This window comes from Pseudophryne corroboree, chromosome 2, assembly GCF_028390025.1.
Source record: "Pseudophryne corroboree isolate aPseCor3 chromosome 2, aPseCor3.hap2, whole genome shotgun sequence".
In the NCBI taxonomy this organism is placed as follows: domain Eukaryota; kingdom Metazoa; phylum Chordata; class Amphibia; order Anura; family Myobatrachidae; genus Pseudophryne; species Pseudophryne corroboree.
In genome coordinates this window covers 760,323,731-760,336,419 of record NC_086445.1, presented here as the reverse complement: position 1 = coordinate 760,336,419, position 12,689 = coordinate 760,323,731, and the positions used below count along the sequence as shown (strand labels likewise).

The following is a 12,689-nucleotide window of genomic DNA, read 5'->3' as shown; positions in this document are numbered from 1 at the left end:
AACCATCAGCTACAGTAGTCATTCTGGTCTGCACAACCCAAGTCTAGTCTCCCTTCTGTTAACCCCTGCCCTGCTATGTCATCCTGTAGCTATCTCCAGGTCAATTATCCTGTGGATCCCTGTCTTGTTCAAATAGGTCAGGTACAATATGTAACATATAGTCAATATGAAGTTGCCTGTAGGGGCTGGAGGAGTTTCTTCTCAGATCAATGACATTAGCAATGACCTAAATAGAGAGGCATTTGATAGAGCAATATCACTTTTCATTGCAGCAAACAAGTAAACATACAGATAAGAGATGTCCTTTGCAATACAATGACTTTCAAGTTTATGACCCAGTAGTTCATTAGACCCATGGGCCGCAGTGGAAAATGAGAGGGATCAGATTGGATCGATCACAGTGCACACTGCAAAAAGAAGCCCCTATTCTTCTATTAGGTCATGCTATCTACAGATGGCATTGTCTACCAGGTCCGTTTCCCATTTTCGGAGGTTTGGATGTATTTCTCATATGCATATAAGAAATGTAGCCAAACTTCTGAAAATGGGATTTTCTGAGTTTTTTTATGATGCATCCTACCCACAACGAGACTAAAAACATGTATCCAAAAATAGACTTGAAATGAACTCCTACTGATTTGAGAGGTTATGCATGCCTTACTTAACAAGTGTGTAGAGATGTCAGTCCCGGGCACCACACAGTAGGCCAGCATCCAGAATTGGCCATGGAAAAAACTGAAGGCCTTTGAATCATATGAATGTAGACACACTTATACAAATTAAGGTACACTTTGGGTCCAAGGTTGATCATAAATGCTGATCACTGGCTGTCACTTGCTGTGTTAGAGAATGTAATCCAAAGTTATCTTTCCTCCTGACCAGCAAAGCTCATCTGTCATTCTGAGCATTTGAGTGGGTATTACCTTCCAGGATGCGACAGGACTGCAGAAATACAGTAGGCCAATTATTCCCTTAAATGTTACTTACCTTTACACACATACATTTAGTTTGTTAAGATGTAGCTACTGTAAGTTATATATTTATCAAATATACCTGTGTCACACTTTGATTAGGAGTTAAGTTACAGATGTTGAATACAGGGAGCAATAACTGAGGAGACTTCTCTTAGATCTTCATTACTTTCAAATCCAGACCATTGGCTAATGCTCCTGTGTGACTGGGGTATCCGATCTCTAGGTCGCCCACACTTAGGTCGACAGTTACTAGGTCGACCACTGTTGGTCAACATATATTAGGTCGACAGGATTTCTAGGTCGACATGACAAAAGGTCTACATGAGTTTTTCTCAATTTTTTCATTTTTTTTTTTTTTACTTTTTCATACTTTATGATCCACGTGAACTACAATTGGGAATGGTACCCTGTGCTGAGTGCAGCGGTAGTGGAGTGAGGCACCTTGCCTGAAGCATGGCGAGCAAAGCGGCAGCGGAGCGAGGCACCTTGCCTGAAGCATGGCGAGCGAAGCGAGCCATACGAGGGGACACAGTGCACTAATTGGGGTTCCCGGTCACTCTACGACAAAAACGACACTACATTTTTTTAAAAACCTCATGTCAACCTTTTGTCATGTCGACCTAAATCTTGTGTCAACCTATTTTGGGTGTCGACTTAGTTACTGTCGACCAATAGTGGTCGACCTAGACACTGTCGACTTAAGTGATGTCGACACTATGAACCACACCTGTGACTGGATCTTACAGACCAGCAAGAAACTCTGCAATCTGGCTTGACCCCTAGAAACTGTAAGCTTGGGAGTGGGCCCCTCTTACCTCTCTGTCTGTTATTATTACCCAGTCTTGTTTCATTAATGTTTGCTCCCAATTGCAAAGCACAACAGAATATGCTGGCACTATATACTGTAGGTAACTGTCAATAAATAAAATCATTATCCCACTGTACGAACTGAATACAACCAGAAAGAATTTTAAGAATCAAAAACAGTTAACGTTAGAAGTAAAATAACTGATTAAAACAAAAGTTCAAGAACATTATTTATTTTGAAATGATGACGTGTACACATTAGTTTAAACACATATAACATTTTACGCTACCATGTTTCAACATTTCCAGCATTATGCATGTGAAACTGAATCATGATTGATTATATTGTGATTGAAAAGAAAAACTTTTTCCCAAGAGCAGACAGTTTATCCCATGGATTTGCCAAAGTGAACATTTACCAATATTATAGCCTGAGTTCTGAATTACCAAATCTGCAAAAGTAGTTTATGTCTTAGCTTTTTTTGCATACATCACACTACATATTATTTAGAACAGAAGGAAAATATTCTTTTCATTTAATTGTGTTAATACTAGAATGTAAATTTGCCACCAGGAACATCTTAAAAAACAAAATCAGTGTGATTAGGGTTATGTGTGTAGATAAGTGCGCCTGCTATCAATACATTGTATTTAGGCATAAAAAGAGGAGGAGGCCCGTGTGTACTCTGGGCACTGTGGTCACAAGAAGAACCTAGCACTGTCTCTGAATCTAGTGCTCATGCACAGTTCCGTGAGAAAAAGGCGTGGTGGCCATTTTCCCAGTGGTTTCTCCACTGCACATGCGTGAAACGCTGGGAAGATGTCTGCTGCACCATTTTCCCGGTGGTTTTCTACAGCATTGACTCCGGAGGGTAAGTCTTGGAAAAATGGGTGCACGGTGTGCTTCACACTTACTGCACCCATTATCGATACACCAGTGGGATAAACACCTTTTGTACTGTACATTTTATAATGCTTATAAATAACATATCCTCTCACTGGTGCTTATTAACATATTTAAAAAAACATCTTTGGACAGTAGTAATTGTTGTGTATCGATCACTAGTTGGTGCAAATTCATCTGTCCAAATTATAATGGAATAGAGAGCTCTTCAGCTTTCAACTGTGGAATCATGCTACGGGTGCTGGAACCCCTGGTCTTACAATATGCTGTACAGTGACACTAGTGCAAAACTTAAGACCAGGCTTAAATTCTTACATTTGTGGAGAAGAACAGACCTAAGGAAGCAGAGATGCAGGGATAGCCTTGTGTTCATGTGATTACACTTTATTGGCTCCATTAAAGCTGAGTTTATATACTGTATAGCTATATGTATCTATGAGGTCTGCTTAGTAATTATTGTGATATTGGCTTGAATATTTTAAGCCAATATTGTCACTTTTATTACCATTGTCTCCTTACTTGGTAATATAGGTTGCATTAAATCCCCAAAGGAAGGGTTTTTTTTTCGGTTGTCCAAAAAGACTGTCCTGATCTGCGCATTCCCCATCTCTACACAGTTTTTCAGCTGACATACAGATTTTACATCATTCTCAGATAAATTTTTGTAAGTTAAGGATTTAAAAAAAAAATTCTGCTATCTAAAAAGCAGAATATGCTGTAGAAGTTGATCATTAACGTAGAACATATAAGCATTTTCTTCTTCATTAACCCTTTCTTACATAGCTTGGACACTTAAATCATATGGAAACATTCATTTCTCTATGATTTGCTTGCTGAATACTGTAGACTCCTATGCAGAAAGACAGGGGGGGGGGGGGGGGGGATTATTAGCTCTTGGAATCATACTGTAGCTACATCTGACCCTGCTAAAGGAATTCTTTCCTGGATGAATTTAGACAATAAGGCAAACAGATTGTGAGGCTGACTTTTTCCGCAGACTTAGATAATAGATATAGTACATCTAATATCAACTTATATCAATTACTTAAAACAACCCATGTCACAAACTGGGAGAAAATGTACTCAATTATGGACTCTGTGAAAGGACAAATTTGCTGGTTAGGGACCCATGAGTTATGGGGACAAACACAAAATGGATTGTTTTGGAAGTGTAATTCACAGTATGTTCACAGAGATCAATGATCTCTAAAGTAATGCAATGTCACTGCACACTGATGAACCATGAAGGCAACAAGCAACGTTCAGGTTTTATATAACACGAGAGTGAAGCCCTTGTCCACAAATAACAGCTCTGCATTTGTGTGTAACCTCTTGGCATACATTTGATCATGTACAATTAAGCTTGCGGCTATAGGATTTGCATTATCAACATGTGGTGCAAGAGAATGTATGCTGTCAGGGGTTTTCATCCCGTTTAAGAATTTTGTTATTATTGTATATTCCTGGGAAGTTTGGCAGCGGAACAGCATACCTGGCTAATGAGGGTGCCCAGGGTTTTGAGAACTTCGACAAGATCACATCTAACAAAATCTGTTACCATCTTGGATCAGGTATGCCTACTGCTCATTAATAATGTTTCAGACAGACTTTTCTGTCACCTTTATTATACTGAAGATGCTGGTGGGATTGTTGCTTATTATTGTTCATGAGAAGTGATCCATGTATTCTCCATATATGGCTGCAAGTGGATCTCAGTACAAAATAAATTGTACCTTACATTCACATAGGGTGTCATAGAATAAAGCTATATGTATTGTATATGTGATGATCCACAGATAATAGGCAGGCATCCAGTTACACAGTCTTCCCTAGAGTACCAAGCTGCGTATCCCATATGCTGCAGACAACTGATTGATAAATCAGTTCTTCAAGTTCAGAAAACTGTGAAAACTTGCAGTGTAACCAACACTTTTACCCCCAACTAGTAAAACAGAACAGCTATCATATTCACTCCAATGTACCTGCTCTATTGTCAACTCTCTTGCTAAAAAAGGCAAAAGTTTAAAAGTCAAGTACTCAACACCTCATGAGTCAGGAGCACTGTTTGGACCACTGCCTAGCTATTGGGTCAGTGCTCTTGACACAAAAAAGTGCTGAGGTGTTAATAAGCTTGAATTTCACATGGCTGGAGAATTAACCTCATGGCACTGCTAGTCAGAGTGAAGGGTCGTTTCCCACTGAAATTTTATTTAAGGCTTTTTGAATAGAAGTTTCAGCTATCATTTATCAATTAACATAAACTATTATTCCCTCCAAACAATAAAAATTGTCTTTTACATTTCAATATGAACATTATTTATACATTTTTTGGTTTGGCTAAGTCATATTATGTAGACTGACTGAGTATGACAAAGTTGTCATCAGGAAATTACTACTAGCATTTCCATTTGAATGATATAGGACTTAGGGGGACATGTACTAAGCAGTGATAAAGTGGAGAAGTGAGCCAGTGGAGAAGTTGCCCACGGCAACCAATCAGCATTGACGTAACATTCATAATTTGCATACTATAAAAGTATACAGAGCAGCTGATTGGTTGCCATGGGCAACTTCTCCACTGGCTTATTTCTCCACTTTTATCACTGCTTAGTACATGTCCCCCTTAATCACAAAGAGCAGTAATTTACTCTATCTCCATGCAAGTTCTATGTGGGAAAGGGGGGGATAGGCACTTGCACTGATGCCTGACCACCCCAACCCCCCAATCTGCCCCCTGGCATAGGGGAACAAATCCACACACAACCCTTCCCACCATACACGGTATTCTTTTTCTTAAACAGCAGGGGGCCTCCATGATTAGATCATGCTCCCCTAGCATTGTACCATCACTGGCATAATTTGACTTAGCGCAATGACCCTGGTGATTGATTGATTGATTGATTGATTGAGTGTGTGTGTGTGTGTGTGTGTGTGTGTGTGTGTGTGTGTGTGTGTGTGTCTTTTAGACTGTAGGCTTCAACAGAGTAATAAATTATGTAAAAAGCAAATATTCTCTGTACAGCACTGAGTAATTGATGGCGCTATATTTAATATACAATAATAACAATCATTTATGGCAGTATTTGAAAACATAGCTTTAAGCAATTGTATTACTTTTTATTTTAAGTTAATTCTGTAAGTTCTGAGACCCCCAAACATACTGTTACATAGTTTTGGATAGACTAACAGTTTAAGGTCCCTTTTTGGAAACATGTACAAAGCATTGCTGCATGTCTTCTGGGTTCTGCTATGCCCAGTTCAAATATACACGCACTTGAGAGGAAACCGAACGTAGCATTGATCATTAAGTTACAATGAGGTTCCTGTTTTATTCGCACAGGCAATGCACTAAGGACACTGCATCAATAAGCTCTATGTTGCAGCATATTTTTTCTGCAAATGCAATCAGTTTGGAAAACACCAGAGCAGAATGTGGCTGACACACTGCAATATGCGTGAAAGAGCTGAAATGTGTTACATCTCTACTTTTGTATAGATATTATGCTACTACTGGGAAGTCCGTCTCCATACCAGGACTATTTACAAAGTCAGCAGGTAATTATGATTATGTTTTATAAAATACAGTATGCATTGTCTGGGATTGTAGTGAATAACAGATGCACAGGGGTCTGTTATCAGATGAAAGACACAGGACACACATTTAAGCCTTTGGTACAAAACACTTAAAACGTAATGCTAACACACGTAAACACAAATATATTACTGCAGTAACACAATGAAAAATAAAGCTTGTAGCATAACTGCAGAAAGGACATTGATACATCAACAATGCTAAGTTTGTAACTTACAAACAGACAATTCATATTTTCCCATTGTAATCACAACATCGATTAGCAGCACTTAGACTGGTTACAGTTTTCTAATTCTTCTTGGAATGGCAACGATCACAAAAAAAGAAAAGAAAAACAGTTTGCATCTAGATTTGTCTTTTCATTCTAAGACATATTGCACTGAATCTGGGTATGTTTCAGATCTCAACAGAATATCTTCACCATAATGCACTTGTGTAGAACAGAAAACGAACAACATTATAAAAATAGAAAGAAAATATTACTAAGAGACCAAATTGTCAATTGGTCGATATACTGCAATATCTCTTGATATACAGTTTTTCACATTTGTGTCCATTCCCTTCTGCTGTTTGAGGCGTCTTCTACTAGAAGTATTTCTTTGTGAAGTTACAGTTACAGTAACTGCACTTTCCAATTTATGGAAAATGACTAAGGCAAAACAATCTTGTATTATATTATGCCGGCCTTTGGAAATCTTCTTTTGCTGCAAAAAAATAATAATAATAATAATTAAAGACAAATGCACAAACAGGATTGTACACATAGTTTGTAATTCTGACTTCTACACTAGTATTCCAGATAAATACTATTCTAAACTCTAAAATGTAGGAAATTCCTAAATGTATTCCTCATATGCACTATATATGTCATTGACATTATTACTTTACAAAATGCATTATTTACATGCTATATATTGTATACAGAATATTAAACCAAATATATCATAGTGACACAAAACTATATAATTAAAAAACTATGGGTCACCTCAGCTCAACAATCCATCAATCATCATCATCATCATCATCATCATCACAACTACTGTATTCCTGCATTCCCCTTTACTTCCCACTGTATATATTATTGTATGATACAGTATTATATGTAAAGTAGTGCTGTAGACTAAGTCTGTAAGAGTAGCATGCTTTACTACACTGCATTGCACCAGTGCAGATATCTATCTATCTATCTATCTATCTATCTATCTATCTATCTATCTATCTATCTATCTATATATATATATATATATATATATATATATATATATATTGCAGTGACCAGCAGTTATTTCTGTGGGTTTTAAGCCCCTTGAGTGCCGTACTGGAAGGCACAAGGGAACCATCTTTGGTTCATTGATGCATTGCATATTAGTACTTTCATACTTTTTTAACCACTTAACTGACTAATATTAAAAAAAAAACCTCAGAAATTGGCAGTTTTTTCTTAATGTTGAATTATGCTTAAAGTATGGCCAATACAAATTTATTTTAAAAAGGATCATTAAAAAATCTATATATATATATATATATATATATATATATATATATATTTGTAAACATCGGTGCAAACATCAATGGTCGGAACATCACAACCATCGATGATTGGAACATCATGACCATCGATGATTGGAATATTGCGACTTTGTTTTCTTGGCATGCGATCCTCTCTACGGGTGAGGACTACTCACTTTTATATTTCCCCAACAGCTGCTAATGTATGCAGCCGCCGGGAGGGGGTCATTGCTGCCTGACTGATCATCATGGATTGGCAGCATGGCATGCACTTGGGGGGGGGGGGGCAGGAAGCAGACGGTCCAGAGGTTCCTCCGAGAGTGGCAATCAGGGAAAGCCCAGCCTAGTTTGGTCACATCTGATGCAAGCATGCTAGGTAAGTGGTAGAATAAATTTTGCATCTTTGTTGTGTTGCAGCTGCATGCAGAATCGATTGTAGTGTGCTGGGTATTTAGAATTTGTGCTCATGTTGCAACTGTCAGCCCCTGGTCTCTTCCCTTTATTTCAGATAACTATCTGTGTTGCACACTATTGCTGCAAACAAGCCAACAGAACTGTTTAGAGTGCTTCTGCATTTTTTTAGTCTAAAACAAGCATACTGATTACGGAATGCTCAGTTTTATATCAGAATGGGAATGATTTATAAAATTGTATTATTCACATTGAGTGATGTATCAATGTATATTGTTTTAAGGAAGATGTCTGTGGGTGACAAATGGTTGGAAAGTTAATTTTTTTTTTATTGGAATGTACTCCAGAGACAAAATGCTAATAGCCCTAAAATCCTACATGGAACAGTAATCAGAGGTTGGAGTTTGTGTATAACACAGCAGGGGTCAAACCTACAAACCCAGGGAAAGACACATTGTCTACCAAGGTGTGAAATGTTCTTTCTGGGCTGGTGTATATTAGAGCTAAATTTGTTGGCACAGGCCTGATCTCCAGGCTTCAAACAGTAACAGTCACCCCTGTTCGAGTGACCCAGAGACCACATAGCATAACCTTAGAATCAATCAATTCTGGTTTTGGAAGGGTTAAAAGGAATCCCAAGGGGTGGCGGCTGCGAGTGAGCTGCAGTGGGTTTAAATATGAGAAATACTCCATAGTGTTCATTGTTGTAAGGGAACTATCGATCATGATGAAACCAAAACCACAGGAAGATAATTCACTTCCATACCATCATTCGACACTGCAGGTGATCTGAAAATTGTTTTTTTTCTTTATTTTATTTCTTGAAATTGTTATTACTTATGTAACTATTTATAAGTATTATATTTTTGTAACTTTTTTTGTAACTATAAGCTTTGAAGATATTCTTGAATTAAATACCATAATCCTAGCCCTGGTTCTGTGTTTTTGACCTAAGGCCTCAATCAGCCCATGTTACCTTTATTTCAAGTATAAATAATTGTGTGTGTGCGTGAGAGCTGAAGCTTGCCCTGGGCATTTTCTCAAAACATCACTTCAGCTGGTGGCAGTGACCGCGTTGATTAACCACATGCGCTGAGGTAACCAGAAAGTGCCATGGGTGGTGAATTTCAGATTGGCGTATCTGGAGGATCAGCGCACCAGGGTTGTGAGTTGACATTCTGTATTCTGTAAAATACTAAGTTTGATTAAAATTATTTGCTGTGGCGCACCAAACAGGATTATTTGAAGTGAGACAGGTCAGTGAGGATGCATTTGTATAGATAGCAAGACAGAGATTATGTTGAAGACATGACTGCAGTATTGTATGGTTTTCTGGTCTCTCTCCTAAATGTATGTTGTTGAAGAATGAGTAAAAGTATGACTACTATTTAGAAACCCTGCCATCTGGAAGTTACAAGTAAAAATACAGTTTTCATTTCAATGTATGAGATCGATTTATTTTACTACTAGATTTTTTTTAATTATTTGAAACTTGATTTGTAACTCTACAGTGTAGGTATAGCTTACTAAACTTTACAGAGCAATTTTTAACCTGTTTATCTTTGTAATGCTTATGTAGTTGCTGATGTCATAGGGCAGTGGTTCTCAAACTGTGTGACGTGGCACCCTGGGGTGCCTTGGGGTACTTGCAGGGGTACCCTGGGTTGGTGGTCCCGGAACAATCCAAATTATTTATGTTCAATGTAATAGGCAAAAGCAGTGCTGGTGGCTGCCATTCATAAAATATGTGGACAAACTGATGCAGACCTTGTCCCCAACACATAACTGACCCTAAGGATGACATATAAACACAATATACTTAATTAAATATTTCTAAATTTCTCAATAAGAAACTTTTGGCCTAGGGGGTCCCCGTGAAAAAAATTCTGATACTCTAGGGTGCCATGATTAAAAATAAATTGGGAACCACTGTCACAGTGAATGTTGTAAGATGTTAGTGATGTCATGTAAAGTTCTGTTATTTCATCACTTACACAATTTAAATTCCTGTGTTTTTATGCTTGGCTAGAGCTTTAACTGCGCTTTATAATACTCTATGTATTTTTACATAAATATTTCTACTATTTGATTGTTAGAGATTTCAGCTGTCATGACTGTAGCTTCTCTTCCTCAGCAATGACTAGTCATTGTTTATCATGCTGAAAACAATAGATACAGCATCTATGATAGCTTTACCATAGGTAGCCTGTGTCAGGATATTTGAGGAGATGTAGCGGGAGATATTACCAAATAAAACCTATGCACAATTACCTTGGAAAGACAATGTACACACTATGTGATTCTAAACTAGTACAAATAGTTTTTTTGCATCAAATTATCTATATTATAAAAATGGTATGTAGTCAGCAAGTTAACAATTACTGTATACACAGTCATAATGTTGATACCATAATGTAATTTTTACCAGGTGTTATAGCCACCTAACATAGTGCAAAACGGGAGATAATTTCCTTTAATACACTGTATTTACATAACGATACACTTATTGTGCACCACTCATGCCTTTACCAGTATATAAAAAGTAATTTGCCATTATTAAGAAACGAAACAGCATTTACAGTTCACCATACAACATACAAATTAGTATTTTAACAGTTACAGTAATTGCTGGTCTGATAACAATTCTTCCTTTTTTAAACAAGCAATCAGTAATACAATAGAGCTAAGCAGGACAGGTTCATTGGGGTCTTCAGAAGAACCCCCATATCGGGACAGTGAACTGCTCCGCATTTTGGGGGTCATTTCAACCTGATCGCTCGCTGCAGTTTCACACAGTGCAGCGATCGGGTCGGAACTGCGCATGCGCCGGTGCTGCAATGCGCCGGCGCATGCCAGCCGTCGTTGCCTAGCGATCGCCTCTGAGGCAGAGGCAGTCGCTGGGTGGGAGGGGCTGGATGGCGGCGTTAAGGGGCACAGTCCGGCCACGCCTGTGTTGGCCAGACCGTTGCGGGGGCGGGCCACAGCGGCTGCGTGACGTCACACGCAGCCGCTGCGGGCCGGGGAGCAACAAGTAGTTCCCGGCCAGCACGCTAAAGCTGCGTTGGACGGGAGCTACTCTTGAAGTGCAAAGGCATCACCGCTGTGCGATGCCTTTGAACTTCTGCGGGGGGGGGGGGGGGGTGTGGCACTGACATGCGGGGCGGACTAGCCCTGTGCTGGGCGTCCCCCCGCATGTCAGTGTGAATGATCGTAGCTGTGCTAAATTTAGCACAGCTGCAATCAACTCGGAATGACCCCCTTTGTCTTAATATAATGAACTTTAAGTTTTAGCCAGATCTAGTGTTTGCCCGTGCCTTCTCCCGCAAGGATGTATTCCGAAAAAAAAATGCAATCTCCATAGCTCATAAAGGGGTAAATTCAATTAAAGTCGGATCCATTCCGACATGCATTTGTCGGAATGGATCCGACAAGCCCTATTCAAATGAGCGGCCAAATCCGACTGTCGGATTTGTCCACGCATCGGTGTCCCGTCCTGCTGCTGCTAGCCAACTTGCACGCGGAGGGTATTCACTCTGTCTGGGTGGCAACTATCTGATCGCAAACCTCCGCAAACTCAAAGAGGAGCGATCAGGTCTGAATTAGGCCCATAGTCATTTTGGACCTGAGGAGCCTGTTTTAAACCTTTATTGCTTGTCTCCCTGATGTCAACAAGATAATACATACCTCAGCTTCTTTCTAGGTCACAATAGTGAACATGCCATCCAAATTCATACAGTAATTTTGTGTGATGCTGGAACAAACAGTAAAAAAAAAATCATTTTCTTTATATATGCAAAGGTGGATCATAGGGTCGTCCACACTTAGGTCAACAGTCATTAGGTCGACCACTATTGGTCGACAGTGACTAGGTCAACACCTGCAATAGTTCGACACAGTCATTAGGTTGACACGATCAAGGTCAACATGAGGTTTTTTTAAATTATGTTTAATTTTCTTCGTAGAGTGACCGGAAACCCCAACTAATGCACCGTGTCCCCTCGCATGGCTTGCTTCGCTCGCCATGCTTCGGGAAATGTGCCCTGCTCCGCCACCGCTGGGCTTAGCACAGGTTACTATTCCCAATGGTATTCCACGTGGATCGTAAAGTATGAAAAAGTTAAAAAATTGTTAAAAACTCATGTTGACCTTTTTCCATGTAGACCTAGTACATGTCGACCTAGTGACTATGTCGACCTAGTGACTATGTCGACCTAATGACTGTCGATCTAAGTGAGAAGTGAGTGTGCCAACCCATCAATGGAAAAAAAAAAAAAATATATATATATATATATATATATATATATAAATTTCCACAAATAGAGTCGCAACACACTTCCAGGTTATTTGTTAGGTGCCAGGTCAGATAAATAACATAGTACTGTCCATATGCAAGTGAACCTTCACAGGAACCACGCTTAGGATAGACCAGCACACTAATACTTTAAATGAACATTTTTCTGTGTTTAATAAAGTGCAAAAGATTTGATGCAAA

At 39.0% G+C, this 12,689-nt stretch overlaps 1 protein-coding gene across 2 annotated transcripts in view; it reads right to left on the bottom strand.

Moving 5' to 3' along the window:
- Positions 1 to 1,998: 1,998 nt before the first annotated feature.
- Positions 1,999 to 12,689, bottom strand: part of KCNA3 (potassium voltage-gated channel subfamily A member 3) — a 173,736-nt gene continuing 163,045 nt past the window's right edge. For both annotated transcript variants that reach the window (XM_063955457.1, XM_063955458.1), the window contains exon 2: positions 1,999 to 6,981. The gene's annotated coding sequence lies outside the window, so the exon portion shown is untranslated. The remainder of the gene's footprint in view (positions 6,982 to 12,689) is intronic.